Source organism: Cavia porcellus, unplaced genomic scaffold, assembly GCF_034190915.1.
Source record: "Cavia porcellus strain 051 isolate PalLab524CR breed Dunkin Hartley unplaced genomic scaffold, mCavPor4.1 scaffold_1, whole genome shotgun sequence".
In the NCBI taxonomy this organism is placed as follows: Eukaryota; Metazoa; Chordata; class Mammalia; order Rodentia; family Caviidae; genus Cavia; species Cavia porcellus.
This window is the reverse complement of record NW_026947484.1, coordinates 186,465,449-186,493,341: the sequence shown is the minus strand read 5'-3', so window position 1 is coordinate 186,493,341 and position 27,893 is coordinate 186,465,449. Positions and strand designations below refer to the sequence as shown.

Below are 27,893 nucleotides of genomic sequence, written 5' to 3'. Positions count from 1 at the left end.
TTCCTCCAAAAAAGGTGAAAGCTGCTACAGGCTTATGAACAAAGAAGGAGATGAGGTAGGGAAGGGAGAGTTCAGTGTAAATCACTGTGTCTCCCTCCTACATCTGGCTATCACTTCATGAAGGGCTGAGAAGAAGTAGTTCAATGACTTGTGCATAGGCTGCACGGGATGTCTTTACAACCATTTGTTTATAGATATCATATATTAGAGAGTCTGGGAGAGAAGTTTATCTTCCTGGGTCTGAATAGTCACTTGGTACTTTCTGGTTAGGTTTAGTCTGGAGGAGCTTAGTTCCTCTGTGTTGTGAATTCCAGTTCTTCTGAAAGTCAGTCAGAAGCAGGATGTCATGTATGGAATGTAGTGTTTCACCTCACTCAAAGTGGCAGCAAAAATCAGAGAACAGGGTTGCCTGAGTTCATGTTGATAGCCAAGGGAGAAGTCTTTTATTCCCTAAGGAGTCATTCTTTGGCTTTGAGCAGTGTAACTACAGGTGTGTGAGAGGTTTCTTGTTTCTTGCCATAGAAGAATTGGATTAAATGGCTGAAGAGACTGGACAGTAAATGAAGCTAATACAATTTTTATTATATTAGGTATTCGAAGTATTCTAGAGATGATGCAAAGTATATAGGAGGATTGTATCAGCTATGTGCAAATACTGCACCATTTTATATGAGACTTGAGCATCAGAGAAGTTTGGGTTCACAGGGTGGAGAATGCCCAGAATCAATCCCTAGGCAATATTGAGAGGTGACTATATGAGCCTTGTGGACAAATAGATTATAAGAGAAGCTTAAGGCTAGTTGGCTGACTAGAAAATGAGGATGGTATTGGATATGAGAGAGGGGCCTTCTCCACTGAGTATCACACCAACTGCAAAGTGCCCTAACTTATCAATAAGGGCACATGAAAGGGACCGTGATGCTCAGTTGACACAGGCCTGGCATGGAAAGATTATATGTGATACCCTCTCCCCACAAGACACTTTGCAATATTTAAAGGAAGTCTGTCCTTAAAACTTGGAGAACACACTGGATAAGCAACACATGAGAATCTATGTTCAAATGAACTTATGAGACCCCCAAGGCCCAAAGTCATTCGGAGTTCATTGTCCTTTGTTCTAAAACACATTACCGTAACCCTAACCCTAATCTAACCCTAATTCATGCTTCATCTTTTTTTCTAAAATACATGCAAATCCTTCTTTCTGGTGTTTAAATTGTGACTTAAGAAATGTATGTTCATAGTGAAGCTTTTTATGTTCAGGTCTATACTTTTCCACTTCTTCATCCAGATTTCAAAAACATTCTCACATGGGAGTTTCTAACTCTTGAACCTGGGTTCTTAACAATTTAAAGTTTTGCCAAAATAATATCTGCCCTTTCATTTCTTTAGTTTTTGTTAATAATTCTTCTCTTAGCTCTTCAAACATTAATTGGAGCTTTTCCTGGTTAGTCTGTTTTTCATTTGACAGGCCCTTCAGTTCATTTTGTGACTTTGTGTACCCATCCTGTAAACTCATGTGTTCAGTTTTGTCTGACAATTGATTTTATGATGTCCACACTGTAACCTTTCATCCATTAATGTTCTTTGGAGCTCAGAGTCAGAACTTATCCCACCATCTCCATTACCTTAGAGACTACTCTCAAGGGTAGGAATGATGTGTTGTTTATGCAGGCTTCTAATGCAGTTATTGTAACTGCATGGCTTATTTTTTCTTGTTGCTGAGACGAAATATCCAAACACTCAAAGTTAAAGGAGGAAAGGTTTAGTGCTTTTGTACAGTTTGTATAGTTTGTAGAGGTTTCAGTTCATAACCATCTGATTCCAAGGCACAGTGGCATGGTGGAAGGCCATCACAGAGCAGAAATAGTTCATGACAGGCAGAAGGCAGCAAATGCATCAATAAGCAAACAAAAGTAACAATATCAGTTCTCTTTCTTTCCCTTATAGTCTGTCCTGGATGTCTGCCCTTAGAGTGGGTAGCACTTACACTCAGGGTGGGCTGTCCATAATCTTAGCATGGCACTGTGAATAAATATTAGCATCAGATCCTCAGTCCCAGCATTACACACTCCAGATCTAGTCACCTCTGAAAAGCCCCAGCTCTGACCGAATGAGGCTTTGGAATGGACATCTAGATACAAATTATAACACTCCACCAGTGAACATGGGTTAATGTTTAGGGAATGATTGGACAAATAATTACTTAAAACTCTGAAAATCAGATGATTTACCTCAAGGGGATGGTCCTATGCAGCGCCTTTAAAATCTGACCAAAATATTCAGTTGAGAAAATCAAGACATTGGTTAATGGCTGGTTTGAGTCTAGAATCTTAAGGAGAAGCTAGAACCATTATGCTATTTAGGAATGACTTTGAATAATTCTGAACAGCTACATTTTCATTATGCAAATTATATAATTATCACAGTGGCCTGAATCTAAATACAGTTAATATATGCATTTTTAGCTGTCAATCAAACTGTTTTTTGTAAGATTTCTGGGGTACTCAAAGTTATAACACGTGTACACACACGTGTGTGTGTGTGTGCATGCACACACATGCAGTGTTTTTCTTTATAAGAACTTGAGGGTTTCAGGAAAATGTCAAGGACTGCATTAAACCATTATTAACTACTATAAGGCAACAATAAAAATCCCTTTAAACAAGCAATTATTCTCTGAAAGAAGATTTCATGTATGTGTATATGTCTTGGTTACTTTTCTCTCCTTGTTGAAACAAAATACTTGCCATCCAAAATTAGGGAAGGAAAGGTTTATCTATCTTACAGTTTTTGGAGGTTTCAATCCACAGTCAGCTGGTTCCAATGCAGGGTAGCATGGCTGAAGGGCAGCTGTTCATGGCATCTGCAAGTGCAAGAGCAAAAAGGGCAAAAAGGGGAAAAGTATTCCTTTTCCCTCCCTTGTGCTGTATGCCAGCTGCTGGCCCTTAAGCAGGTGCAGCACTCATCTTGCAAATCCCATCACTACACAAGGAACCAATCACAATTGCTAGATTCAGCTGCTTCCATGATTACACGAAGCTTTGTGTGTGTGTGTGAACATCCAAACACAAACCATAACAGTATGTATGTGTATATATATTCTTTTCAAAGGATGAATGTGCAAATCGAGTTCACCAATTACCTGGATGTATTGCACATTAGTACTCATAAGGCTACAATTTTGCATTCCCTTAATGTTGTGAAACATTGGTTTTGTAAATAAGCAACTTTTTGATAGACTTTCCACTTAAACATAGAAAGCAACATGCTTATAATGCTAGATTATGAGCATAATCCTTACATATTTTAAATTCTATTTCCAGACTCTTCTTCAGCCTCTTACATTTTGGAGATCATGCCTAGAATATCTCATGACAAATTTTAAGAATACACTGAGATTATGAATTGATGTTACATTCTGTAGGGAGGAGCAATAATTAATATTATCTGAAGTTTGTGTCTGCAGAAACACCTCTCAAAAGAAAGTTTGATCTGGTATGTAACAATTGCAAGATAAAGCAAAGGAATAACAAATTCTACATTACTGTTTGCTGTGAGTGGTTCTTCGCCTGCATAAACTATCAGTCTAATGGTATCTTTGAATTCTCCCTTCCCAACATTGCATGGCAAGGTGTTCTCTCTCCTGAGCTCCCTTTGGGCTTGTATGTGAAAATATGGGTTTATTTTGAGTCACTCATTCATCATAGTGTCCATCAGATATTTTTTCAAATCTCCCAATGATGGTATCCTCATTTGTTGTCCATTTGGGTTCCAAAAGTTGGACTTTGGAACAGTAAAAGTTTGCTTTTGGGACTTGACTTCATAAAAAATCACCCTACCCTGTCCTTGTGTGGTCTCACTCAGCTGTTTTTCACATATCCAAGTGCTGAGAGACCTGAAAATGATATTGCTTGACATGGCCAGGGTAAGGTGATATTCTGAACAGGTTATGTTTTCTAAAATATGAAGTGTTCATTAAAAGTTCCACAATGACTAATGGCTGCTTGGTAGTATACAAATAACTCCTGTGAACAAGGCAGTTGTTCTTTTTACTTCAAAGAATTATGATTCCGTGAACTTTGCTTTTCTTGACAAAGCTGAACATTCCCAGATGACAACACATAGGACTTCCATTTATTTACTTCATATGGAATCTTTGAAATAATAATTCAGCATAACACTTCTACTTTTTTGCTTTTAAATCCAATCTCTACAGAAAACAGAGACATTGTAAATCAGATCACCCGGCTTCCCTGCATATAATAATAGATTTCCAGGGCTCTTAGAATAAAAACCAAATTCCTCACCATTTTGAATGGACTTTTGTTATGAATTTTGTATCACTCTGTCTTATTTCATTAAGGTATACTAACTGCTGTATCAGCAAAACCCTGAAATCTCATGGCACAATACCAGTTGAGGATTACCTCTCACACAAGTAGGTCCAGGTAGTAGAAATAGGGAGTTCACATGGGCCTCTGCTCTGTGCAGTCATTCAGGATTCAGGCTAATGGTGAGATTCTTCACATATAGTGTCCAGGGAACCTTTAAGTATCAGTGTCCTGTTGCACTTAAGCAAAAGAAGATAGAGTACTTATAAGGCTGCTCCAGTGGTGACACTTCTGCCCACATTCTATTGACCAGTATTCAGTCATAAGACTATGTTTATAGGCAAGAGAGCAGAGTGGGAAATTCAGCCTCTTCCTGGAATACACTTTCCTCTATACTCTATAATCAACTCTGTACCCCAGAACATGCGTTCTTTAGTCGAACACTGGCTGTGTCTTAAGCATTTCTGTTCCACACTAAACTCCAGCCACACTTACTTTCATTCTGATCCAGTCATCTTTGTACCTCAGAGCCTTTAACCATCTTGCTCCTCCTTTAGAAAATTTTTTTGCTGCCTTTTGAATGATTGGTCATTAATTTTCTGTTTTATCTTAAATGCTATTTCCTCAAAGTGATCATTATTAACCACCTGTCAAAAGTAAGATTTTCCCAAGCACGTTATGAGTTTACTTTATAGCACTTATCATAGTTGGTAATTATTTACTTTGTATATGTACATATTTTTATCTGCTTTACCCACTTGAGTGTGAACTCATGACGCTAGGTATATATTTGTCTTTGATACCATTGAATTGCTAATGCTTGTCATATAGTGACTGGCATGTAGTAGAGCCTTACTGTATATTTTCTAAATCAAAGCAGAAGCTTTGGATAATGAAGAAGTAATTATAGCATTAAAATAAAACACTATTACCTGTCTTAGTTATTGTTCATTGCTCAGGCAAAATATTTGATGCCCAAAGTTAAAGAAGACAAGTTTATTTGGCTTACAGTCTATAGAAGTTTAGGTCCATAGTTGCTGGCTCCAAGGTAGGGTGGCAAAGGGACATCAAAGAGGAGGAATAGCCTGTGGAAAGCAGGAAAGAGAAAGCCCATTGGCTTTCTTTCTGTTCCTTGTGTTTTATGCAGACTACCCTCCATAGGGTGTGTATAGCACTCATACCTTAATCCTAGCCATAACTATGCCAAACCCATCAGTGTACTGATTTAGTAATCACAGATCCTTGATCCAAGTACCATACACTGTAGATCCAGTAACTCCTGAGAAGCACCCCTATGACTGCATGAGACATTGGGGGACATTTAGACACGAGCCATAACACTTGTTTATATTTATGATTCTATGGCCAGGTTTGGTACCCCAAAGTCATTTAGTTAGTATTATCCTATATAAACACTTCATATTAACCCAACTCTTTCTTGAATAACTAGAAAGCAAGTATTTCAATTAGCCTTTGCTTCATATGCCCTATGTAAAAATCCAGTGATTTGAAGCTGCAGCAATGTAATTTTATCAACTCAGGTATTTTCTGATGGTTAAGTTGGTCTGTCTTGGGCTTCCTCAAGTAATTCTGGCCAAATGGTGACTTGAGCTAGACTAATAGTAGTGCCTGAGCAGATTCATGTACCATACATGCTGTCAATTTCATAATAAATACTCCTAAAATCAAGGTGGAGGTGCCAGGACTTCTGTAACTGAGGCTCTACAGTGTTCATCCTTTTTGTATGTTATTGACTGAACCAGATACAGACACCCTCCTAGTTTCAAGCAAAGTGACATAGACCTCATTTTGGGGTAGGAGCACTGTCACAGAATTTGTGGACATGTATTTAAACTGTCACACTGACCGGTAGAACGTGAACCCCTGGGCTTTGTATGGTATTTAAGCCATCATTATTGCCAGAGTTTCTCACTTTTTAAAAACAAGTCAGCAAGGAATTGCATGATGCTTGCTTTCCTCTGCACATTACCTCATTAAGCAACCAGGAAGTGTATGCAGTCAGGACTTTCTATTTGAAACATGCCTTCTCATCAGGGTATTGTAGGTATGATGTGATGAACATGCTGACACTGAGATGAATATTCACTTTTTATATCCTGGGAATTAGGTTTCCCTGATCCTTACTATTGCACTGGCAAATTTGTGCACAAGAACTTTCTCAGAATAATTGGTTGTGGATTCCTAGGCATAGTCTTTTGTTAAAAAGCCTCTCTGATTCTGTTACAGTAGGTCTTTTTTAAACAGTGGAGTAAATATTCTTTATCCTGGTTAGAATTTCACCAGAAGGAATTACCATGAGTTCTAGGATGCTACTCGATTAATCATTTAACCAAACTTACTTAGTGAGATGGTTTAGACAGTGATTAATTTAGACTATTACACACTCTAAGCTACTAAATGCACAGGAAATTCTTTATCAAGTGTGTGATGTAATCCTCTCTACTTTTTTCGTTTTATTATAAGACTTTGTATTTAGAAATATATAGTTTCAAGTTTGACATTATTTTTGTAGTCCTGACCCTGGGCTTTTCCTTTGCTATACTCCAGGTACTTCGGTTTTTTTTTTTTTTTTTTTTTTTTTTTTTTTTTTTTTTTTGTTGTTGTTGTTGTTTTGTTTTGAGACAGGGTTTCAGTAAATCCCAAAGTTGCCTAGGCTGGGCCTGATCTTATTTCTCTTGCCAAGGCCTCTCAGAGTGCTGGGATTACAGGTGTGTGCCACTGCACATGGCTCAGAGTTTGAGCCTGAGCAAAGATATATTGACTTTAAAAGAATGGCTTTTTAATATTATACAAGTTTTATATTTATAGAGAAGTTGCAAGAATATTACAAAAGTTCTTATGTAACTCCTACCTAATCTCTCCTACTATTAACATCATTGTGATACATTTATCGCAATTGATTAGCCAATACTGATATACTGAACTGAAATCCATACTTTACTGAGCCCTTTTAGTTATATTTTCCTTATGTTTGTTTTGTGTCCCAGGATTCCACTCAGGATATACCTTTATTGTCATGTATGTTACTTATTTATCTCTTGTTGCTTGGATAAAATACTTGATGCTAAAGATTAAGGGAGGAAAGATTTATTTAGCTCACAGTTCGTGGATTTCAGTCTGTAACCTGCTGACTATGAGACAGGGTGGCCCATGGCAGAGAAGCAACTGTTCATGGAGGCAGAAGATACCAAAGGAGAGCAAAGGAGCAGAAAAAGCCTCTTTCCTTCCCTTATATTGTATGCAGGCTACTGACATGAGGCTTTGGGGGGACATCTAGACACAAACCATAGCATCATGTCTCCTTATGCTCATCTAGACTGTTAGCTTTCTAAACCTTCCTTGTTTTTGATAACCTTGATAGTTTTGAGGCATTATCTCAGGTTTCACATATAATGTTCATCAATTTGAGTTTGTCTAATGGATTAAGCAAGGATTATAAGTTTGGGGGAGGAAGATAACAGTACCTTCATCACATCCTATTGAAACAAGGTCTTGCAAAGTGCATAAAGTACACAGATTGAGCTCCAATTTGTGGTCTTTCTGCCTCAGTCTGCCCAAATGTTGAGATTACATACATGCACCATCACTCTGGCAACAAGTTACTTTGGGCCTATTTCCTTCCATACTTTGAGAGGAAGTCATTATGAGAGGGTATCAATCTAAATTTTTTGTAATTTTTCTACATAGGAGATTAACTTACTATTCTTCATTTATTTATCAAATCATTGATCTAAATCTGGTAGAGCCATGGATATTTATTTTCATGCTGAGTAGTAATCTGATGTTACTTTATTTTGCTGCTCAAATTGTTCTGGTTTTGGCTTTGGGATTTCTGTCAATCAGATTTTATACCCTCATCATTATTTTCTCTGAGTTACTTCTTTCCTTTTTGACATGAAGAAGACACTCCAAATTCATTGTTATACTTTCTCCACCTACCCCTAAATCAGCTCTCTCCCAAGAAGCCCTGTTCCTTTTGATGAAAGATGATATTGGAAACCAAGACCTGTGTGGTGAGTGTATTCACTACTAGTGGGGTGGGTTTATTGGGTTTGCCACTCTTGAACACCTACTGTGTGCTAGGCATTTTCATTATATAAGATGAATTGATTGTCACCTTGCATGTAGTGTTCCAGATGAAGGAATTCTTAGGGATGTTGACTCTCTTGCCTGAGCTAAGAGCTAGTAAGTAACAAAGCCAAGACTCAAGCATTGTTTTCTGTAAGGACAGTGTTCTTTCCATCATATGGTGTTGTCTTCATGGCCATGCTCCTTGTAAAGTTCAACTGCTTTGCAGGTCCAAACTAGATGCATAATACAGTATTTATACTTCACTTCAAATTATTAAGATTACAGGATCAACTTAGGACCTACATTTCATAACAACGAACACTAACTTTGTATACTATCCTTATCATTAATTGCCATGTTTTAGGATAGGATTGTGGAAAGAAGAGTCAACCAGATGAGATATTTGCATCATAGGTTCTTGGGATATTCATTACATAAAACACATTATATGAAAGGAAAAGAAAGAAAATCAATAGAAATGTGTGATTTCATTAATAACTAAAGGACTTTGAAAAGAGAATATATTAGTGCTGTCTTGGAATTTAGAGAGTTGATAATGTTGAACCAGGAAAACTTCTTTCAAGAGTATTTAAGTAAGGATGAAAAGTATGAGGCTCAATTTCTTCTTATTCTGCTGGGAACTGTCATAATCTCGCTTCCCAAACTCTGTCTTGAGTGGAAATGCAAAGTCTCTTCTGACTTTTCTAAAATCACCTTCTTTCTTTGCTACTACCATAGTCATTTGCCTTTTTTGGGTGGATTCTGAGAGTGGCAAAAATGAACAGGGAGAATTAAACATTGTTAGGAAGTTGAGTATCATGGCTACTAGAACAGGCTTAAGAACAAAACAGTCACGTATTAAATCCTAGGACTGGGATTTATTAGCTAGATTAAGTCCTGAATAAGTTCCTTAAATACTATGAGATTTGGTTTCTTTATTGTTTAAATGAGGAATAATAATAGAGTCGTCCTTCTAGGGGGGTTGTGAGAATTAACTGAGATAAAACAAGTGCTTAGTATAATGCTTAGAAGGTATTCAGTTATTAGAAGAAAGGTATCTAAAATGCAGTGCACCCACAGAAGCCTATTTATAGAGCACTGTGGTGCACCGATGCTCTCTTATTAATGCCAAAAATAATGATTTTATTATTGCCAAATATTTTATGAGCATACACCATGTACAAATCACTACAAATGAGTTCCAAACTTCCAATGGTTTAACTTAGGATGTTTTTGACTTTACAGTGATATGATGGCAATTTGAGTTCAGTAGGAACCATACTTTGAATTTTGATCCCTTTCTGGGCTAGCAATATGCTGCATAACACTTTTGCAGTGCTGAGTGCTGGCTTGAGTCACCACTCAGTCAGTCTTGCAATCACAAGAGAAAACAACAGATACTTCTTGGTGTGCTGTGTTATTGAGTTATAATGTTCAGTAGGTTAGGTGAATTAAATGCATTTATTTAGAGTGTTTTCACCTTAAGAGAGGCATCTTGTAACACACCCATCTTAAATCCAGGAGCATCTGCATTCTAAGCACTTTGTATCTATTAATTGAACTAGTTGTATTAATAATATTGCTGAGTCCAGCTAGAACTCACATCATTTCTAGGGAAAATACTTCTCAATTTGAGATGTGTGAGAGAAGAAAGATGACTCACTAGTGTGAGAAAGCCATCAGGGAGGAGGCATATAGATGTCAGTGTATTCATGGAAAGCTGAGAGGAAGTGAACAGAACAAAGCGATCTGCAAGTGGGTTCAAGCAAGAGTATGTGAGGGTGGGATTTTCATCTATCATTGACAGTTTTGACAGATTTGAATTTATGGTAAAATTCTCCATAGCTTCCATTTTCAAGCCTTGTCAGCCAGTGTTGGGGGAGGGCAGACTTTGAGGCCTGTTAAAATATTTGGTATGGTTAAAGATTTATGTGCAAAGAATAGAGAAAATGCTCAGTGACCATGCCTTAGTAGTAGTGGAAACCTGGCCTTACTGGCTCCATGAGCCTTTCCTCAGATACCAAGAGTCAATTGTGCTTACGCTTTGCTAGTTAGGTGGAACCATCTAATGATTTCATTGCCTTTGCTGCTTCCACTAAGAAAGTGCTTGATTCATATAAGGCAATCAAAACTGGAATCCACTGCTGACAATGAAGACAGAGTAATACCCTGAGTGAACATATCAACTTTACTTATTATACAAAAGGGTGATAGGGGTAGGCATGAGGTTGGTCTCCCGAAATGCCACTTGGAATTTCTAACTATTGTCTTGGGCAAACATTTCATAAAGTAAAGTGTTGGATTCCGCCAGGCTAGCCTTGGGAGCTGAAGGAGGAAGAGGAAATTAACTAGTGGAAAATGTTCCCCTGATGGTGCTTGAGCAGTTCCAGGCTTCCCGAGTGGCTGTTGTTATTTTCTGTGTGGATGCTGTTCTGGAGGAAAGCAAGAGAACAAACCAGTGCCTTCGCTTTTTTTTTAAAAGCTATCATCATACTGCAAAATCTCATATTTAATATCAGTAGCATCCTCAAATAATTGACTTCACAAAACCCCCCTTTCTACATCTTTCATTAGACCAACAATGGAAATGTCAGATATAATGGTTTTGTATTAGAGATGAAGATATGGAAACTGAAAGGAGTAACACAACTTACCCAATGTCAAACAGCAGAACTGGGACATCCCTTATTACTCCTAGAACCCATGCTTTACACCTCCAAGTGACAAACCCATGGCACACATAGCAGCATCAGTGATGCCCTTGTTCAGATAGTCTATACATGCAAGGACGTGTTTCTCAGTCAGAAGGCATCTTAGAGACTCCTGCGTCCTTAGAGACAGGTGCAACCTGTCCACATTGGAATTACCTAAAGAGCTGGAAAATATACTGAATCAGTCTCAGTCTCATGACTCTGGTTTTTATTTGTCTGTGTGTAGCAGTGTTGGGAGGAGAGGGAGAGATTTAAAAGTTGCCCATGTGACTCCATTATGATACATGGCTGAGAGCCACTGACTAGCCCTTTGTGTCTCACCACCCTTGTGGTCCATGAGATCTCCGCACGATCATGAACTCTGGGTGTATCAGAAATGCAGACAGACAGCTTTCAGTTTGGTTGATCTGTATTCACACCAAGGTTTGAGAGTGTGTTACTCAACCAACCCCTTCAAAGATGTGGAGAAGTTAGATAAAGGAGAAAGGAGCAACACTGTAAGCAGAGTGTACAGAAATGCATAGGCTCAGAGAAAAAAAATGACAGTTATAGGAACTAGAACTAAGTTTTTGTGGCTGAACACAGACAACCATGAGTTTATGGGATTAATTTCCTCATATGGGTTAGACATGTTTCTGCCCCAGAGTTTGACACTAGTTGCTCCCTTCTCAGCAAGACCCTCCTCTAATCTTATTTATTTATTATGATTTTTTCCAGGCAGGGTCTCACTATGTAGTACAGTCTGAACTTGAACTTGCTTTTGTAGCCCAGGCTGACCCATAAGTCATTAAGATACTCCTGCCTCTGCCTCCCAAGTGCTGCGATTACAGGCATGGACTACCATGCACAGCTCTGAACTCATTTAAATTGTAATATTTCCTCTAAGCTTGTCTCCCTTGCTCCATTATTTGCTATACATTCCCTAAAATATTTGTAATGTAACATGCTAAATGGTGTGCTTGTCTTATTTCTGCATTTCACCACACTAGAGTGTAAGTTCAGTGAATGCAAAGATTCTACTTGTCTTGTTCAGTATTGTGTTCTCTAACGCTGAGAACTGTATCTAAAAGCGGTGCATCCACGTTTGTGGAGTTAATGAATTAATTAATTTATTAAACTCTAAGTAAGTCATTTTTACTTTATAACTTGATTATTAAGTTAGTCAAATGAACAAAGAACAAGATCAGGTTGTTTTCCTTTTGTTTTTGGCAATACTGTGAATTGAACTCAGAACCTTTCCACTGAGCTACAACCCCAACACTACTTTAAAACATGTTTTTTTTTAAAACAAAGTCTTGCTAAGTTGCTTAGATTGGACTCAAATGAGTAATAGGCTGGTCTCAGCCTCTCAGAGTTTGTGCCATGATGCCTGGCTGAAATTAGATTTGTATTTTATTTTATAATAATTTTAATGGAGGTATATTTAACAACTGGTATTTTGGGAAGCTATATATTTTTTCACAGTTGACAGTTGAATGGGGGGTATGAAAAATGAGAATATTTTAGTAGTATATTATGCAGGAAGGCTATTATCAGGTATTCCGGCATCTAGTGTCCATATCTTTGAAAGTTTGCCCCTTGTTTAAGAAAATAAAATAATAACTTTATTGAATTAAGTTTGTGTACCATGCCATTTACAAACTTAAAGTGTAAGATTCAGTAGACATTAGCACACTGATGGAATAGATTAATCATTTAGATTATTTTTGCTTTCCCCAAACAAAACATTCTACCCACTAGCTACCCAGAAATGAGGCAACACTTAAGCTACTCTGCATCCATAGATAGAAACTTTGCCTCCTAATTTTGCAAAAACCCAGTGCTAGCATTTCTAGTGTAGTGATTCATGTGGTCAGATAGATAGCTTTCTGGCAAACTGTGACTCAAGACCTCAGTTGCCTTACATATTGTGGCTTAGAATTCTTCAGACCGTAGAGTCTCTCTGCTGAGGAAGGTACTCTGAAGAAGATTCTATGAACTATCCCAGAGGGTATACAACATTTCCACATGCATTCCCTAGCCAGAATGCAATTAGATGGCTTCAATCAGCTGCAAGGGAGGCTGAGCAGTGTAGCCAACTGTGTGCTTAAGAGAAAGAAACTGGCTTCTAGTAAAGGTGAGAGAAGAAATAACAGAGGAAATAAAGGAAGGGTGATATACACTCAATAGATATTTGGTAAATAGAATTGACGGTAAAATTGGTATTGTTTGGGCCTGAGATGGATGTTAGAAAAAGAGGAAGTTCTCCTAATGTAATTTCTACCAATAAAAAGACAATTGCATCATATGCCATTGAAATCATGAGTTAACATTTCCTAGATCTTAGCTTGTAATTATAGGCTTTGTATTTGAGGAGACAAGAGAAAATGCTATTGTAATTCATGGAGACGATGAATAGAGAAATTGAGTAGCTTTTGAATAAGTAGGAAAGGATTTTATTCTTCCATATTGTGAATGAGAATAATTTCACCCCTCATCTGTACTATTAGTTAAAACGTTAAGAAATGAAGTAGCCAAATCTGTTAGATTAAGGAATTTTTATTGTCTAAGAGAAAAATACACGTACTGGTGTTTTACTTATATATATCTTGAAAAATCTAGAAAATAAAAGGTAGCTAGTACTATTAAGTAGCGTTAACGAAGGCAATTGTGGAGGAATGGGGTCCAGGTCAGGTAAGCTGAACAGAAGGTAATAAATCATGGGGTGTTTATAGAGCATGGCAATACTTTATAACTAGTTTTTGTTGGGTTATTCCTCAAAGGAACTTCCAATTCAATTGTAGCTCAGCAATGCAGGATTCTGAATTGAAATTTGTTTTGCAGCCAATGTATTGCACAAATTGAAGCAGCTGCGCACAGCACGGGCTTCATTTCCATGACTGTATAGTGAGGATGTTTAGCAAAAGGCTGCTAATCAGGGAAAAGGTGCTCTTCAACTGGTGACTTCTGAGGACTACATGTAAAAGAAAATGTACATGTTTCATTAAGAATAATAAACTTGTTGGCTAGTGAATAGCCTGGATCATTTACATTTTTGGTATGAGATAGTGCTTAGATGTTTTATCCAGACTCCTGTCTTTCTTTAGTTTACTAACCTGAGTAAACTAAGTTCCTTTAAATAGACAAATTTTGATTGTAGAACCATGGTTTTCAGGGGGCTGGGTGTTGGTGAAAACCCAGATATTCCTGGTAAGATTAGTGTTGTCCTTTCCTCTGGGCTTTGATGATGGCAATCTGCCATATTCTCTAATTAAAATCTGTATCTCACTTGACTATTGTTTTGCTTACTTTTTACAATATGTTCAGCTTGAGGAATAAAAGTAGATTGATCTGGGTTCATTCGCATCAAGTTAAGTTGTTCCTTACATGAATTTTCATGCCCTGGCTCATGTTTGTGTATCTGCACTAAAGCAGCTGGTGTTAACATATATGAATCTATTTTATGGAGAGAAAAGAAAGACTATAAAACAATGAATATTAATGTCCTATTATCATGTGATGATATTCCAAACACATATACCATAGAAATTAGAAAATGAGAAAGAGAAGGGTTTTAGGAGCAGCTGGAGTGAAGTGAGGAAAGATCATAAAACAGTCTGAGATTCCAGGCTGTTAACAGTAACAAACTCCAACCCTGAGTTTTTTCATTCTGAGTTCAGTGATAATGTCGCAGGAGGTGTATTGATACTAAAATCAGGAAAAGTGAACTTGACAGTCAGTGTCTTTGTGGATCAGTAAAATACAAAGACAATACATTGGTGGTGTGTGAATATTCAAATATACTTCAGGTTTGAGGATTAGCCATTACACAAATCAAGATGACATTGAGATGTAGCATTGGAGGGAGTTAGGAGAAAGGAGTCTAATTATTGAGTATATAATTTTGCATTATATTAGTTATCTTAACTCCTAATTTCTCTTAATGGGAAATGAGTTCCCGAGAAGTCAAGCAGCTTGTCTGTATTTGGCTTGTAAATTATATGAGATCGTATTTGCAGCATCATGGCCGTACCTTTCAGTGAACAGCAAGGCTCCTCTTTCTTTCTCTCTCTCTTTCTTTCTTTCCTTCCTTTCTTCTTTCTTTCTTTCTTTCTTTCTTTCTTTCTTTCTTTCTTTCTTTCTTTCTTTCTTTCTTTCTTTCCTTCCTTCCTTCCTTCCTTCCTTCCTTTCTTCCTTGTTTACTTGATTTGGTTTTGGTACTGGGGACTGCCACCCAGGCCTTCACATTGAGCTACATACTCTTTCCTATTTTTATTTTTTATTTTGAGATGAGGTCTCAGTATTGCCCAAGCTGGAGACTAGAACATGTAATTCCCCTGCATCAGTATCCCAAAGTGCTGGGCTTACAGGTGTGCACCACCATGCCATCTTGAGGGTCTGTCCATTCTGAAAGAGGCTATTTCCTCTGAGAATATGGAGTAGTGCAGAGAACAATGGAAGCAGGTTTCCTTTCTTTAAATGTGCCTTTGTGCTCCTGGTCTCTTTGTTGGTCTGCTGTTCATTCCTTCACCGAGTACCTCAGTGAGTATACTCATGAGGTGGCTTTCTGCAGTCTAATAGGACAAGAAGAAAAGGATGTAAGGGATGTTCATGTACCACACTAGTTACCTAGAAAATAGTCCACCTAGTAAAAGTGCTTTGGTACAACAATTATAAGAGAGAGAACTACAGGTACAAATTGATGAAGTACCATTAAAACCCCCCAGAAGGATCTGATTCTAAGATGCAGTGTTTTACTTTCCTTCCCATCCAAAGGAAATTAAGGGAGATCTCTTACTGTGAGCCACAGAATTTGAAGCAAACATCAAATAGCTCTTGAAAATAAATGTTTATGACCAAAAGTTGTGAAAAGCCATTCAAACAAGAGTTATACAAATTGAGCTTTTTTCCCTCAGAGTTGGAGAACAAAGAGTTGGTAAATGATCTACTGCCTAAGATAAGTAACATTTTATATTTTTGTTAGGGTTGAAAATTGAGTTATTCAGATGGCCCCGACAATATTTATAAAACCTTGGAAATTGACATTTCCTCTTATAGATTTGCAGTTTGGTTACTCATCAAGACTCATCTGTGTGGGATCACAGATCATACCTTCCCATCAAAATAAATTTTAATTTTGCTTTCATAAAAATGTTTAATTTTCTTGCAACATTGTCACCTTGTATTTGTTTGAGTAACACTAATATTATTATATAATTCCCTGCTTAGTGCAACTCACATTCTACAGTTTTCTGCTAAATTGCACCTCCTAGTCTAATTCCCTTATTACAAAAGACTTGTGGAAAAAAATTTCTAATTGAGGGATTGGGTCCAGCTATCTGTGTGTGTGCATGTGTGTGTGCGTGCATCTCTGTGTACTCTGTAGTACTGGGGACTGAGCCCAGGGAGTGCTAAGTTTCATTCCTAGCCATTTTGTTTTATTTTATTTTATTATTTTATTTTGAGGCAACGTCTTTCTAAATCGTCCAGGCTGGCCTTGAACTTGTGATCCTTTTGCCTCAGACTCTCAAGTACCTGGAATTATAGATATGGTGTCTCTGATATAGATTTAAGCTTCAGACTTGTTAATCTAGGATCTTATTTAGATTTGATAAAGAATTCAAATTTTATTTCCAAGGGAAAGTTTTAAGTAGGAGACTGAAGTAATGTGATATTGACTTTGAGAAGATGACTTTGGCCTTTATGGGAAGAATGGACAGATTGGTACTTACTCTTTTATGTATCTATGCTGACTGGAAATTGTAGCTCAGCAGGAAAGAACAATTAGCAGATTCATGCCGAGCTCTGTTTACTTTTATTGTGAAGGATAATTGTGTTTCGTCTAATGCCTGAGTTCCAGATGTCAGGTACCTGAAAATGCAAATAGTAATTCCCTGCTGTGAGACATCAGATAACTGAAATTCAAGCACACTTGTGGAAATGCAAACCCATTATCAATTATTTTGGGGTGCTAATATCTTAAGTAAGGTATATTTCTAGTTGAAACAAGCAATTGGCTTTAGCAAAGGGGTATAATTAGGAGTCATAAATCAATGTTAGTTCTCTATTTTATTGTGGAAATCTGCTCAAATTTCAGGTAAGAACATATGCTAATGCATATGTGAAAATCATTCTTAAAATAGAAACTTAATCTCTTCTGGTATATATAGTCTACAAGGCATGACCTGAGAGGGCTCTTAGGACATGTCTTCTCTACTACTACTAAATTTGTCACTTTCCCTCACTTCTCTACTTGCCTGTCCTATGCTGTGAGTAGTTAAGTTATAAAGGATGCCACCTTGCCACTGGTACACATAGATCACCTCCTGGTACTAGAGGTCTTACCTTTTCCCATATGCCTCTGTGGCTTTGTGCCAGCATTCCAGTGGGCTAGTGTTAAGACCACTTTATTTTGAGGGGGAAAATCCTTCACTTACTGTTAATACCATAATTTGATAGTGTAAGCCCAAAGAAGAACTGCTTCTACTTCTCCATAGGTCAGGTATTGTGAAAAAGCCACTCTTTCCATTCGTGCTTATGTCCTCTCAGTCTGTGGTACTCAAACAAAATGCTGCCGATTTCCTCTCCTCCCATCTCTCTAGTTGCCAGCCACTTCATCTCCCTTCTACCTGTCTCACTCAAGCACTGTTTTGTGCTTCATTTTGAAATGGTGCTATGTTTTTTTCATGATTTGTTTTACATATACTATGGCCACATGCATTCATGAAGACATATTTTTATATCCAAGTAGGTACATATGTTAAATTGCCTTAAGCCTATAACAGATTGTTGTGGGTTTTCTTCTCTGAGGTAGAGATTTATGAATGGGAAGTTTATTTCAAGATGAACTCAGAAGATCAGCTGGGAAGAAACAGAAAGCTGACTGGATAGAGAGAGAAGTGCAGCTACAATACAACACTACAGAACCTTAGAGGGCCCCAAGAGGTACCCTGGGGCTGAGAGGGACCTCCCTATTCTTCTTGATTAAAGGTTAAAGGCAGTGTCTAGGAACCCCCTCGATGGCCTGCAGTTGCAAACAGGCTGCTCTGCAGGGAGGCCTAGCCTCGATATAATTAGAAGTAATAGCTTAATAAGTTTATGAATTAATTTATAATTAAGCAACTTATATTAAACTTATATACTGAAGGGCCTAGAAGGGATACCGATGTCTTTTTAATGAGGCACAGTACCAAGCACCCACAATTTAGACAATACAACTTATACTTTGGCTCAATTTCAGACATTTCAGTCTATGCTGGACCTAATCCAATCAGAAAACATAGCACAAAGGCCAGGCAGAGGAAAGCCACTCATCTCAGGGTGGCCAGGAAGCAGAAAGAGAAAGGAGGAGCCAAGCAGAAAGATACAGATTTCCATGTCATTCCTCCATGACCCACTTTCAACCAGGTCCTACTTCCTAATAAGTCAGCTAAACCCCCAATCTGATCGTCTTCCAAAAGCCTTGGCCCTGAGTGCTTGAGAGTTTTGGGCATCATTCTTGATCTATACTACAAGATTGAACAAGTTTATTAACCCTAAGAAAGAGGATGTCGGTTGGGTAGCATGGAATGCACTACCTCTTCCAACAGATATCACTTTTCTGTGGAAGGAGAAAATAATTTGTGACTATATACAATCGTTACCTTGACGAGCTAATAGGTATTGAGTGGGAAGTGACCCAGAGTATCTAGGAAATATTGTCAGATGACTTTGCCTAGGCAAAGTGAGAGTCTAGAAGGGAGGAGAAAAAGAAGATTCTGGAAGGTTCCAGGTGAAATACAAAGGGCTGCCAGTAAGGCTAAATTCCGTAAAATGACTAGATGGACTCTTTTATTATAGAACTTCTGACATCATTATCATCAGCTTTTTCAGTTTGGTTACAAGCCCTGGAAAAGTACTTTCCAATCCCCTGCCTGGTGACCAAATTCTGAGAACCAGGATGTGTAACATCACTGACCTCTGAACCTTGAGAACCCAAATGCTCAGTTTCCCAATTATGTTTCAAGATGGGGCCCTGTTCTTAGTTGTAGTGTGCGCAGTTCAGAGATCCTTTGTTTCCTTTCCTAAGAATGAAGCTTCAGGCCCTGCCAAGACACAGGAAGAAAAATAATGAATCACTTGGGTGAGGGGATATTTCTTAAACATTTCTCTAACAAATTTTTACTTGACGCCTTATGTTCTTTTCCTCTCCCAGGAGGATCTGGTGCTGTGATTGTGAGCCTATTGGAAGCCATGCAATGTAAAGCAGGTGGCCTTTTGCCTTTCTCTGATGCTTATTTAGAATTCAGCTTCTTTACGTCTGACCATGTCAGTTGTCCATGCATTTTTTAGCCACCGATATTTTACTTGAATGTTTCATCCATCATTTCCCTTGTAATAACTTACAATGATTAACATGCATTAAAAAAAGTTCTCATTTAATAGGGTTTGGGAGGAGAAGAACTAAATTCTTATGTTTAACTCACCATTTTAAAACAGAAGTCCCTTCAAACTAATTTCCTCCCCTCTTGTCTCTGAATTGGATTGGGAGAAGTTAAGAATTACATGAATCATGTTATCTCTATTAGAAATCAGAAATAGCTACAGTTAAATTAGGAAAAATATTTTTCCTCTGTGTTATGTATCTACATGGTCCAATTTTGTTTCTGCTTAGCATAAGATGAGCAGGGATGTATTTAAATCTCAGAAAGAGGAACAGTGTTTGAATAGTAGGAGAAACCTCCTGACTGTGTGGGATGTTGAAATACACTACCAAGGGAATCCACTGAATTTGTGAGCAGCTGTTAAAAATCTAGGAGCAGATTCTTGGATCTTAATTTGGCTGGCATTGCTTTGTGAGGTACAGCAATTTGTGCAGGGAAAAAGCACACTCTTTTTTGTCTAGATTAAAAAATATCTGGGACTTTAAGCAAATATTGTACTCTCTTGATGTAAGTTCGAATATTGCAGAGTTGTTCCTGAAATCAGGTCAGTTTTGTATAATTGGCACCTGGATTTCATCTTGGAAAGTGTTGGGTACAGCTGTTGCCAGACGGGCAGGGTAGCTCAGTGAAGATAGTGGGGAGGGTTGCTACCCAGTGTGACAAACTCTTAGCATGTAAGGACCTATCCATTAATAATATATCTTGCAACTTTGTGTTGGAAAAGTGGTCCTCTACTTTACAGGGTCTTTAGGTTTTATCTACTTTGCATTTTGTTTTTCTTCTTTTTTATCCTTTATATTACATGTAACATAATTTCACCTAAGCAGTTTTCATTTTTTTTCTTTTTTATGGTAAGAATGAGAATATTGTAATAAGCAAGAAAGCTTTTGTTTTTTTCAGTGGAGGATTGTGAGTTTTCTTTTAGCATTATTATCTCTGCACACAATTCTGCTTAGTTTTCTGTGTATTATTGCCTATTACAGAAAGGAAATCATCTTTACCATGCATGAAATTGAACTGGATTTATGTTTATTGAAAGTCAAACTCACAACATAAAGTTGTCATTTACTACTTTGTGTTGAATGCTTGACCGCTCTTTTTCTTTTCTGGGTTTTGAATGTGCAAGGACAGCACTGATATAATGCTTATGTATTTCTGCCAGGATTTTCTAATCTCACATTTCCAGCATCATTGTTGCTTAGAGGTATAGAGTATGGGTTTTGGAGTGAAACAGACCTGGGTTCAAATATATGTGACTTCAAGTTAATTTCTTTAGTTCTCATCCTCCTTATTTGTAATGCTGGTGTTAGTGCTCCTGTTGGAGTTGCTGTTAATATTAAATGAGCAAGCAAAAGTAAACTAGTTAGCAGCTACTAATGAGAGATGGTTGCTGTCAGTACCATGATCATTACTGTTGTCACCATTCAAAGAAAGGGATTATCAGAAGGAGAAAAGGAAGAAAATGTGTTTCAGAGAGAGAGTGGGGAAAGAGGAGGCTCAGTCTTGTTCTCCTGGGTAATCTAGTTGAAGACCCATGTAAACTTGGCCCATAGCATGGAAGAGCAAATAAATTTTCTTTATGAAATATTCAGTATTTCTCCCTAGAATTTGTGTTGTCACACATGAGTCACCCTTGCCAGGCCCCAGGAGGAAACTCACTAAATATGGTGATTCCAAAGTTGCCTTCACAGAGCAGATCTCCTTTGCCAATGTCCAACCTATACAGTAAGCACTGTTACCATTGAAAGAATTCCAGTAAACAATAAAAAGTTTTAAAGACACCATTCTAACTAACATATGTAAAACTGTGCAAAATGTTCATAAGTATTTGTTGTTCAAGGTAATAAGCACATGGAAATTTCCCAGCATTTCTCAAACTACCTGACACATTTCCAGATTGAGAGAAAGTATTTTTAAAAATTGAGCTAGGAAAATAAACATGCATCCAAGAATTGTGGTTCCGAACTAGACTTCCATTGTTTTCTAAAAATGGTAATGCAAAAATGGAACAAAATAGACCTGAGTAAGTGAAGCCTTTTGTCTTTTTCCTGTGTATCAAATCAATTGCATTTCATACAGGAGTAGGGGCGTCTTAAATAAATGCAATGAAGCCTCCTTTAAGCATATACTCCAGGGACTCACACAAATCAATTGGCTACTTGAGGTAGATCTTTAATAAAGGGCTGAATCAAAATGGTATTGAAAATTGCATCTGTGCCATAAGGAAGTGGCTCCTTAAGAGCGGTGATAACTCACTGAGCAGCTTCCTCAGATGCAGCAGCCTTCCTTTATCCATTTGACTGAGGCATGCCACATTGAATACCAAAGCATATTCTTTCATCTGTTTACTTATGAACAGTCTTTATCTTAAATAGCTCAGAGAATGAGAGAGTACTTCCTAAGCCTAAGAACAAATGTAAGTACATTTATGCGTAACTCTCAGGAGAACTCTGTCTGGCTGACACTGCCTAATTAATCTTTACTGTTGATCTGTAAGGAAGATACAGTTTGAAACTGCCCCAATCTGTAGATCTAATACAAAAGAACATAAGAAATAAATTGTGTTTGCCTTCAATGTCTGGTTGTGGAAGTGTTCTCTAGGGTCCCAATAATGAAGCCTCATCTAGGCTTTGGATACAGGGATGTGGATGTAGAACTTGCTGATTGGGATTCCTGTGAGGCTGCTCAAGCCGGGAAACTCTTTTAGAAATGTTCAAGTGCTTTAGTATTTTGAAGGAGCAGCATGCTTTGGTGATCTGCTAGCGAGGACTCTCTTCTATATCCTGAGATCTGGGTAAGTTGGAGATGCTGTGACTAGCAAGGAGCGTGGTGAAAATTCCTATGAAGGGAGACAAAAGACTAAAACTTTTAAGCAACAAGGTGACAGTGTCTGTGGAAATGGTGATGACAATGACGTACTTTCATTGAATGCTACTCCAGTAGGTCCAGAACCAAAAGCTCTGTTTGTTTTATCTTCTTTAATCAATACAATATTCTATGCTTGCCTAATCCAGGACACAACAACTCACTTTACAATAGTTCCTAAGTCTTTTTACAACTTGTTTTGGTTTTTGATTGAAAGATTTCTTTGGGACTCCTCATAAAAGTATTGCATTGGTGTTTGAGCATGGAGAAATGAAAATGGCCTGGTACCAGTCTAGAGAGGGTGGGATTGTTTCAGAGAAAGCCATGCAGCAGGGCCTTGATGAATGTTACAGGGCCTGAGGCTGACTAGAAGGTACATATTATACCTAAATTAAGATGAATTAAAACAAACAGCAGTACCAACAGAAATCTGCTGCTTAGGAAGAACATCTCTCTGAGCTTGATTAGATTACTTTTACTTTCAAATTCATGGGCTAGATATTTTCTAATTTCTTAATCAACAAGCTTGGTTTTCTATGCTTTTCTATTAACATTAAGGCATAGTATCTGTACATCTCTTACATGAAAGCTTTGATATAAAAGTTTTGATGGTCTTGGTCTCTAGCTCTGAAGGATGCTCATGTGGTTAGAATGGAGCAGACTCACAGAAAGAAACAGAAACAGCAAGATGGATAAGCAAAATTCCAGGTGACATTCCAATAATACATTGCCCACCTCTTAGTTGTCCAACTATTTCTTCAGTTATGCAAAGTGATCCTTTAGAATACGCCTTCTAGATAAAGCTAGTTTGAAGTAGGCTATGTTCTGCTCATGCTTAAAATGACAACTAATTCACAGGGCTACCTGTGAGATCAGTGAGGAGGAGGGGTGGAACAGAGTCAAGGATAGGAGGCTGGGATCATTTCACAGAGCACAGAGGACAGGGCCACATGACCCCATTTATACTCATGATCCTAAACATAGAGACATGGGGTCTCAGAAGCAGTAGAGGTACCTATTAGCACACAAAAGAGACTGTGGGAATTAGAAAAACATTAATAGAAATAATGAGTTATTATGTGAAAGTGAAGCCATAATAAACTATTCCCAGAAAGTTGTTAGAAAATGGATTTGGGCATTCCTCAATAGGTCAAACAAGTTATTTAAATGAGAGTGGGCTGAGAGCAGTTTTCAGAAGGTGGCCATGCTAGGAACACTCAGACTGTAGAGTGGACTCTTCCTACAGTTGTCCCCAGAACTCCCTCTGAATCTTTGGGGTTCATTTTCCTTTATTAGAGGTAAACCAGGATGGCTTCATCTTAATATGTACCCAAAGCCCAAGGGGACCTTTCTTGATTTTAGGGGAAAGATTTCAGCCTTTCATCATTAAGTATGACATTTATTCTTTTTCATACAATAGCTTCTATTAGATTAATGATATTTGCTCCTATTTCTAGTTTGTTGAGTTTCTTATATCGAAAGACTGCTCAATTTGTGAAAAGATAACCACATAGTTATCTTTCTCTCCACTGATATGATGTATTATGATTTGTCTACTGTATTTATCATAGCTTCTTTTTAAACTTTTTTTAACTTTAAAGGTTGCAAAATACAACAAAAGACAGGACAATGCCAATCAAGACAATTCAGTGAAACGATTCAGAACTTCAGAGCAGGATATTGGGAAAACAACAATATTTACCATAGTATATCTTGTTATCTTCACAATAGTTGCCCATTCCATCAGGTATAGCAAAATCAGACCCCAAACAAAACACTATAAAAGCAATCAAAACAGAATATTGAATAGAGCAAAACAATTAATAAGAACAAAACAAAGCAGCAAAAGCTATATTGACATTCAAAGATAAGATAGAAGGAAATCCCCTGTATTTACTATATTACATACTATCATCCTTCCAAGAGATGTTCCAGATCTCTGGCCTCAGGTCAGCATAATCAATCAAACAATACAAGTGTTTAGTTGCTTTATGTACCTTAGTTGCTATCAACTTAGGCTGTCCTTGGAACAATCTGCTTGCTAACAGGGTGGGGGGAATGAGACCTTTGATTGTCAGCCCCCACACCTTTGAGCTCATGGGAGACACTGACTTTTTTCTCTTTGGCACATGCACAGCTGGCACTGCTTACCAGAAAGGCTGGCTGGTTGATTTCTTGTTTGGTCCCCCAAGTCCCAGCATGGTGGATTCTCAGGAGACGCTGGCTTTTCTTTCCCTGGAGTGCATGCAGCTCGCACTGCTTACCTGTTTTTAACATAGCGTCTTGAACATCTGAGAACATTCACCTTTGTATATTCCACCGTATCATCCTTCTTAAGTTCTCTGAAAGAAGGTATTAAGATAGAATTTCAAGTATTATAGGCTTATTAAAGATCAACCATGTGGAAATTGTGGATGGAGCAAGATTGGGTAGAGGAAGATATTTAGTTGTGATACACATCAGAAAAAGTCTCAGCCAGTCTGGCAGGGAGCAATGGAATAGGTATTTTTCATCAGTCGTCCCATAATGGTTCAGAATGGTCAGGGCTTTTTGCACCATTTTGTTTAACAGCTAGGGATGGTCAATCTCATGAAGAACAAGCTAGATAATCCTCTGCAGCTAACAGCCCTGGAAGGGGCTCACATCTAGAGGCTGCCCTGCTGGTAGCTTGGGCAGTGAGTCTTCTGCAGGATGACCTGGGTCATGCATCATTGTATCAGCCACACCAGCATTCACAGAAATCTGAGAGTATGGCCTAAGGTTTGTTTCCAGTATTAAGAGTTTGAGTCACAAATCAGAGTAGAAGTGTGTAGATAGAACTCCTTCCCTTTGGAAAGAGTCAGACACAGCAGACAAATAGTCACAAATCCATAAGCAGTAGCACACGAAAGTCCATACTCACAGTGTTCTAAGACTTCAATGGTTAATCTGAATTTTACCTTATGAGAATCAGGGCTGCCCCATATCAAAGAACATTCAAGAACAGGTTTTCATTACTTTGATGACAACCATTATAAAATCTGGAAAGTAAAGTTTCACTGGTATGATACCCATTTTACTTGAGAAAGAGAATTTTAATTGAAAATATATATCAATGTGCCTGTTTTTTTCATTTATATTCATTTCATAGTTTTTTCTTTTCCTTACCTTCATTTTCCTAATAAAATTTTCTATATGTGTAATTCAGAGACAGAAATTATAAGTAAAAAAGAAAAAGATTAAAAATTCGCATTGATTTTTATCAAAATAAGTGTTTATAAATCTGAGAATAAATATCTGGCTTAAGTTTTCACTTTTTAGTTATTCTTGATTTGTTATTCTAGTTTCACTTTAATGTTCATCCAAAACCTATATAGACTGGGTTGAATTTACTTGTTCTTTGCTCTCAGAAAACGTGGAATAGTGTACAGGAAAACATACTTGCACCCATGTGAAGTGTCAATGAATTTTATATAAGTATTTCCATAAGTTGTTAGATAGTAGGTTATTTGGGAAGAGAAACATTAACTCAATGTTCTTGAATTTTGGCTTTAATCTATTTTCAAAGTAAAGATAACTATTTGGTATTATTTTCTTTGGAATTGTCTAGTAGTTATCTGAGACAAATGGTTCTTTTGAAAATGAAATAATTGATCAACCCGTTAGTCTAAAATTTGACTCATCAATAACAGGTGTCTGAGTCATCTCTGTCTTTAAAAAATGTCAGCAGTAAGTACGGGGAGTAGCGATGCTAGAGATGTTGTCAACTCTAAAACTGATGAGACTTTTTCAAGCATGTATTAGAAAAAGACCCCTACTGATAAAGTTTGGAAGATGAGTGTAAGCACTTGAATTTCTCATGCGTATGTCCAACACTTCCCATCCCCACTGATTTGGCTAATTGAACTAAGAGATAGCAATGAATTTCAAGAAATTCCTGCAAGAATAATCAGGTGCATCCAGAAAAAAAAAGATGACTTTGAAGATGAATAAAGAAATCATGATAAGAGTACCTAAAATCTACTGTCTCAGTAAGGTTGCAAGCTATGTGAGATGAGGGATATGGTAATTTACATGCTGAAAAAATCACACACATGTTATGTGAAATATATACAATAAAATAATAAAATAGATATCAATTTTTAAATAAATGAATTTTAATAAAAATGTATTTGCTTGTAAAATTACTGTGTTCTCCACTTGTAGTAGTTGCACAGGACATACAGTAAGCAAATTCAGGGGCTGCATGAATAATTGTCAGGCCTAAATATCCTTTTCTGTTTCCTTTTTTCCTAGAAAAGAAAAATTTCCCTCTATAATATTGAATGAATGCTAATTTTCACAGTGGCTCCATAAGACCATCTTAAGTAATCAGCAATAGCATTTTCCATTGTTAAATTCTCCATGAGGAAAAAGAAAACTGTTTTTCACTGCTTTTATCATATAAAATGCTTTGAGGAAATTACACCAAAGACTACAATAGGAAATTGTTGGCAATGATATTTCAGTTATCATTTACCTTACAGTAATCAAACGTTTTTAACCTGCCTAGCCTTTTATTATTCCCTTTCTAGAAATTTTCTTCATGCTGAAATTATATCTTTAACAGGAAGTCATAGTTATGAACACAAAGAACTGCTCTGATTTGCTGCTCTGAATTACTGATCTCTGAGTGTTAGTACCCAGCTAGTGAAACAAATATTTTGACACCTTACAGCAATTCTAAATGATGAACATTAAAAAATCATAGAATTACGCCTTGGAAAGCTGGCATGGACTTCTGGTTTCTATTAGACTAATTTTATAAGATTGACATATAATAAGAGTACTATAGTGCATAACAATTATTGACTACTAAATGTTTGCTAGACATTATGCTAATATGTATCATACCGAACACCTTATTTTACCCTCACAATAGTCAAAGAACAAATTCTTAGTCCTGATTTGCAGCTGATTAAAGTGAAGCTTACACTGTTAAGGGTTATTCCCAAGAACACATAGCAAGTAACAGAGCTGAAATATAGATAAAAAGATGGTGTTATATTGGACCAAATATAACCAGCTTTTTCACATAAAAATATATGAACGTTTTCCCATATCACTAATTTCTCTCAAAATAATATTTTGCTAGTACTCGATACATGATCCCGTATTTCTGGTTATGAATGTATGGTTTAGCCAATTTTTGTTTTTAAATTGCTCCTGATTTTTATTATGATGCATCTATTGCAATGGACCTTCTTCTTAGACAGTCTCTTGTTATTTTGCTGGTATAAATGAACATAAAGTGAATAAAAAATGCTGTTTTATGGGCCAGGGATTTAGCTCAGTGGCATAAGCGCCTGCCTTGCAAGTGTGTGGCTGTGAGTTCAATCCCCGGTAACAACAACAACCAAAAAAACTGTTTTAAAAGTATGCAATACATATTTCAAAAACAATCCAGGCTGAGAAGTCACAAGGAATATTAGTTTTTTAGGACTCAGTAATAAAATACCACAAACTGAGTT

At 37.3% G+C, this 27,893-nt stretch overlaps 1 protein-coding gene and 1 pseudogene across 2 annotated transcripts in view; one reads left to right on the top strand and one right to left on the bottom strand.

Moving 5' to 3' along the window:
- Plppr1 (phospholipid phosphatase related 1) overlaps nt 1-27,893 on the top strand; it is a 282,868-nt gene that overhangs the window by 34,303 nt on the left and 220,672 nt on the right. The gene's annotated exons all lie outside the window — the stretch shown is intronic.
- On the bottom strand, nt 1,166-24,681 carry LOC111757069 (centrosomal protein of 83 kDa-like; annotated as a pseudogene).